We start from the raw sequence: 6605 nt of genomic DNA, 5'->3' as shown, positions 1-6605 counted from the left end.
AGCGTGCAGGGTGTAGGGATGGCGCTTTCTCGGGGAGGCTGGTGCACACGTCACAAACGGGCCATGCAATGGAGGAGGGGACTCAAGAGTGCCACCTGAGCTTGTCCTCCTCCTTTATCTAGCCAAGCCAGATAATTCCCACAACATGGTACCAAGAGCCATTTGTTTTCTACCATATGTACACTCTACTCACTGTTTACCTTTGGAGGGAGTTTCTTTCCTGATTAGCCAGGTTCCCCTCCGCAGAGGGTAAAGCAGGGGTAGAGGGTGCTGCCTGGAAGGGCCTGCAGGTTGGTCATGCCTCAAAAATACTTGGAGATGAAAGGGCTTCATCTGTGAGGCTCTCCCAGAGTATCACTGCTGCTCTAGTTCAGTGAATTAAATAGAACTAAAACATAGAACTGAGAAAATGATGCAAAACATAGAAATAAAGGGATAGAAAACAGGAAACAGCAGTAAGAAGCTTGGAAGATAGAATGAGAAGCTCCAACATATATCTAATAGGAGTTCCAGAATAAGAGAGTAAAGAGACTGAAAGACACTATTTGGTAAGTGACTGCTTATGAATTTTCCAGAATGGATGAAAAGTATTATTTCCACATTAAGGATGTCCAATAGTTCCACAAAAGGTAAATAAAAATAAATCAACATCTGGGTGCATTGTAGTATTGCAAAGTACAAAAGATAAAGGGAAAAACCTTTAAAAAACCCGAAAGAAAGGAACTATAGTCAGTATATCAATTGCAGCAATAGAAACCAGAAGATGACAGAATTATATCTCTAAAGATTGAGAATAAAAGTAACTATCAACCTCAAAACAATGAGAAGAAAAGCCACAGATAGAGAGAAAATATTTGCAAAAGGAAAATATTTTCAAAGAAGCATTTTATATCCAAAAAACATACTTGGATAAAGGACTCTTATCCAAAATCTACTAAGACCTTAAAACTCAACAATAAGAAAATGAAGAACGTGATTAAAAAATAAGCAAAATATCTGAACAGTGCCTCATCAAAGAAGATATACAGAGGATAAATAAGCATAGGAAAAAATGTCATTAGGGAATTACAAATTAAAACTACAAGATACTAATCCATACCTATTAGAATGACTAAAATCCAAAACACTAACACCAAATTCTGACGAGGATGTGGAGCAACAGGAACTCTCACTCATTGCTGGTGCAAATGCAAAGGAACAGCCACTTTAAAAGACAGTATGACAGTTTCTTACTGAAATACATACTCTTAGCATAAGATCCAGCAGTTGTGCTCCTTGGTATTTACCCAAATGAGTTGAAAACTTACATCCACACAAAAACCTGCATCAGATATTTATAAAAGCTTTATTCATAATTGCCCAAACTTGACAGTAACAAGATGTTTTCCAGTAGGTGAATAGATAAATAAACTGGTATATCCAGACAATGGAATATTATCCAATGCTCAAAGAAATGATCTATCAAGCCATGAAAAGACATTGGGGAATCTTAAATGCATATTAGTAAGTGAAATAAGCCAATCTGAAAAGGCTTCTGTATGGTTCCAACTCTATGACATTCTGGAAAAGGCAAAACTATGGGGGCAATAAAAAAGATCAGTGATTGCAAGGAGCTCAGGGCTCTGGGAGGATTAATCAAAGGAGCATAGAAGATTTTTAAGGCAAGCTATTTTGTATGAAACTACAATGGGTGGACACATGTCATTATATACTTACCAAAATCCATAAACCTACAGCACCAAGAGTGTATGCTAATGTAAACCGTGAACTTTGGGTGATAATGACGTAGTGTTAGTTCACTGATTGTGACGGATGTAGCACTCTGGTGCTGGACATTGATAGTGGGGGAGGCGATGCATGTGTGGGTGCAGGGAGTATGTTGAACCCTCTGTGCTTTCCATTCAATATTGCTGTGAACTTGAAACTGCTCTAACAAATAACATCTGAGAGCTGAGCTCTATATCTGGGGGGATACTTGAGTGCAGAGGGAAGAACAGCTCTGGAAGGGCAGAGAACAAGGCTTCAGTATGACCAGGGAGTTGGAGTCAGCAGTGGGTGTGAAAATGTAAAATTCTGTGAAATCTTGGGGTGGGCAGTAGACGTCCCCAAAGTGGAATGAGGGCTCAAAACAATCTCATTTAGATCTTCAGGGAGAGGGAAACTGCCTAGGAGAAATCTGTTACGTGACTAGCAGAAAAAGCAGGGATCCTATTTTGGTGATGTGCTCCATAACTGGGCAATTGTGAGACCTCAACTGGGAAGAGAGCGTTCTGACCCAAAATGCCCTTCAGTTGACTGTGTGGCTTGTTCCTTATAGCTCTGCCCTTCTGGCTGCTGGATGTAAACCTTAGCCCTGCAGTCAAGACAACACTTCTTATATCTAACCTTCTCTCCAGATGGTCAGTTGTCAAGGATTCTTGGAAACTTGTAGGAATTTTTTTTTTTTAAACCAAATCTGGGCATCAGAGGCAAAGCTACCTTGGTATGAATGATAACATGTGAAGAAGTTTATGTTTTAACTCTCACATGGTTTTACCATTTCACCAAAACTGGGCCTCTGTTTCCCAGAGAAATAAAGAATGCTTTTTTTAATCTACTGTATAGGAATATTTTGAAAACACAGGCTGCATACCACTATGTCCAGAAGTCCTTAGCACTGAGTGCGGGCTCCAAAAAAATGAATTAAAATTTCCAGAAGTGAGAGAACCAGCCTGCTCTTTCCAGGTGAAATGTCCATTCCAGAACCTGTAGAAGAAACTCGGCATGTTCTTGTCATGAGTTCATGCTGCCGAGTCAGATATGACTCAGAAAAATGACCACTGAACCCTGAGTTTCAGCCTAATATGGGTGTTCTGAGGATGGGATTCAGCCACTTAGTGACTCATTTCCATTTGGTTTGGTTTGTGGGAGTAACAAGATAAAACTCCCCTGACTGTGGACAGAGGGTTTAAATACCCCAAGTGCCCTATGCCACTTCAGTCTTGAGATTTAATTCTAAAGTCTATAATAAGCATGGCTATCCGATACTGCCCAGTGTTTGTTGGTTCTCTAGATCTGGCCATTTTTTGAGTCTCAGTTTGAGTGACTAATAGTATATGGATTTTTAATAAAAATATACCTAGCATTATGCATATGCATCCTCTCAGGCAAGACAAGAATTACGTCCCTATTTGTTTGCTAAACAAGAGTTTCAGTTGGGAAACCCAAACACTGCCCCCCTTGGTGATAAAGCAAGATGCGGCAGGAATACGGACACGATCCACAATGTCCAGGTTTTTCCTGTTGCCAGCACATGTCAATATCAAGGACTACCCTGAAATACAGGAGGCCCCTTTAGGGCAAATGTTTTAAGACAGAATCAGCCCTTGGCACTAGTGTGGTGACATCACAGATGAGCCTGACTGCCCTGCCCTGCCCTCACCTGTCTGTCTGTGAGAGCATCCCTTCCTCACTGCTGCTCAGTGTTCCAGGCACCTCATGCTCTCCGATCTCCCAGCTCTAAACTCTGCTATTAGAAAAGAGGTGTGCTAAAACCTGATGATTGAATGGCATGGCTTAGTTTGTAACCTCTTCTGAACTATTTCCATTTCACCCCTTGAATCAATTTCCTTTCTCTCCACCTGAAAAACAAGTCAAACAAAACCTTTTCTGTTGGCTGATGGTTTGGTAATCCCCAGAATTTTGAATTGTATGATGGGAAAATTTTCATACAAAAGATTCCAGGACTCAAAGAGGACACCGGATTTTGATTTTGCCCAGTAAGGCAAAAACTAATGATAACAATCACGCTCATTTACAAGAAAAATAATATTTTACTATAAAACCACCAACTGAGAATAAAGCATAGTCATGGATAGCTAGGACATAGATATTTGTATTTATGTTTCACATTATCCTCATCTTTTCCCTTATTTATTTTCAGATGGGAAAACCATTGCCATGGACCAGCACAGGTACAGAAGCCCAGAGCTGGAGGACTAGGAGTTGTCTTATAGCCAGCAAGATGCTGGCCACTAAGATTGTGAAGGGGAGCAATGCCAGGGTATAGGGGCAGAGACGTGGCTCTTGAGCTGAAGGTGACAGTGGGAATTTTGGTGATCTTGAGGGCAGGTGCTGACTTTGGGAAGAGATGCAGATGGACAAAGATAGGAGATCTCGAGGACTCAGGATGGTCTTGCTGAGAAGACAGGGACTGAGGTGGGTGGAAGGGGGAGTGGTGTGTTTGGTCAAAAACCATTTGCTTCAAACTTGGAAGATCAATGAAGAGTCCCTAAAGACAGTGACTATGAACTTACAAAACACTCATCTAGAATGTTTTGGGGACAGAGACTAAGAAACATCATTGATTGATTTGATTCATTCACGGATGCATTTGTCTAAAAAGCAGTTGTTGAGTCAGGCAGTATACCGAGCACTGGGAATATGGAAACGAATAAGGTACCATCCTGGTCCCCAGATCTGCATAATCATGAATGATATATATGTGCTACTATATTTACGTACTGCATTGTAAAACATAGCCTAACATGGAAATGAAAGGAAGATAATACAAAAGTGATTATAAATAGAAGTTCTGAAATTATCTTTCTGTACCCCAGTGGATTGTTTGGTCCATCCCTGGGCTATGTACATTCCCTGTTTGGAAATTATTGGCCAAGGCAGTTGTAAATAAGTTGAGAGAAACTGGCAAGTATGAGTGATGAGGGAGGAACATTACCATAAGGCTGAGGAATAGACATGGGCTCAAAGAGAGAGTGGCCCTTGTTCTTTAGGATCAAAGAGAAAAGAGGGAAAGTGAAGAGAAGTGAAATGAAGCAAGAGAAGAGAGAGGAAGGTGGACATGGGCCTGAGGGAAGTACAGTGATCAAGAAACCTAGTGAGTGACCTTCAAGGCAGAGCTTACCAACAGAAAGGGCACTTGAAACTCTGGTTGGAGTGGATCAGGCTCATTTGGATCTAGCTAAGTGAGGAGCATGAGACTGAGTCTGCAGTTTATCTGTCTATCCTTCATTGTAATACAGTGGAGACTAACAGTGTATGCTTAACCACAGAGGAGAGGCCAGGAAGGGCTTACATGAGACCTGAAAGAGGGAGAAGCCATACATTTTGTGGGAGAATCTTATACTGCTTCAGATACATAGGTCACAGGGCACTGTAGCTCAGTGTGGCTCAGTGTTAGCTTTTTGAATCATTTGATACCAGCATTAGGGTGACCAGACATCCTGGTTTGCTTGAGACCATCACACTTTTATCACTGAAAGTCACAGGACCTGGGAAACCCCCTCAGTTTTAGGCAAACTGGGATAGGTGTCACCTAAGTTATAGCACCTTGCCTGCTCTTTTGAGGAACAACCCTGTATCCTTCTCAATCCACCAGTTTCCAGTGGATTGGTTTCCTCTCTGGAGGCAGACATGTGACTGGGTGCTGGCTAACCAGTGTCTTTCACCTCCTTTGTCACAGTGGTTGGATCACAGATGGGCACATGAGGCAAACCAGGTCAGTGAGACTCAATTTTGAACGTTTTGTCGGGACTGTTGGGAAAGAAGAGGGGCTTGTTTGCTGGGACTTCTGGCATCAAGTCTGGTGAATGCTTGGAGATGCTGGAGCCTCCTATTAGAATCTGGAATAAAGCCAATTTTTGGGAAAAATAGGAAGGAGAGATGAAGAGATACTAATTCTTGGTGATGTCTGAGTCCCTTTACTAGACCATGCCTGAAGAGAGCTTTACTCTTACATTTTTTCAGTTATGTGAGCCAAGAAATCTCCTTCCAGCTCCACTGTCCAACTTTACCCTTTGCTCAGGCCGGTTTGAATTGGGTTTTTCTACCTTTAACTGATGGAATCCTGACAAATGGAGCTTGTGCTGATCAGATAGAGGGAAAGAAATGCATGTTATCCTACCCAGAAGCCATCTTTCATAGATGCACCTTTCTGCATCTTGATGACTGGGGACAGTCTTCCCTAAGATAAAGGAGATAATCAGTAGTTGTATGGAGTTTAATGGTCAGGAATAAAAGTGGAGAACTGATGTCTGATGGGTCTTGGTTATTATTTCAGAAAGTGGTAAGGAGTGGTAATGCAGAACTAATGCTATAAGAGGGTTGGAAAATTTCAGATTTTTGTTCATTGTATTTATTCCTTTATTTTCATTTATTCCCTTGCCTAGAGTGATTAACAGCAAAATTTTGAAAAACTACATTAAAAGTGGGTTTGTGAGTGTCTTTTGGGGAGCACCTAAGCTAGGGGAAGACAAAATCAAGGAACATCCAGGCAGACTAATAATTGAGAGCCCTCTGTCCAACCTAAAGTCTTTAAATATTTTTCAACATTTATTTAGAAGTGGCAAGGACAACTTATTTTTATGAATAATTCACTTCCATTGATTAAAGCTGCCCTAAAAATATTCCATAAAATGTTCTTCACTTTTTTGTAGTTTTCATTCTCTCCCATAATTTTATTATTTTCTGAAGCAGACATTTCCTTGGTAGGCTTATTAAAAGTTTAAAAATTTAAAAATAAATCTCAGGAAATGGCCCTATGCCATGCATGATTCATTTTTATAATTTCAATTCTCTGTAACAGAGAGCTTCAGCAACCATTAGCA

This window comes from Zalophus californianus, chromosome 1, assembly GCF_009762305.2.
Source record: "Zalophus californianus isolate mZalCal1 chromosome 1, mZalCal1.pri.v2, whole genome shotgun sequence".
In the NCBI taxonomy this organism is placed as follows: domain Eukaryota; kingdom Metazoa; phylum Chordata; class Mammalia; order Carnivora; family Otariidae; genus Zalophus; species Zalophus californianus.
The sequence above is the reverse complement of the archived record's forward strand: the minus strand, read 5'-3'. Positions refer to the sequence as shown.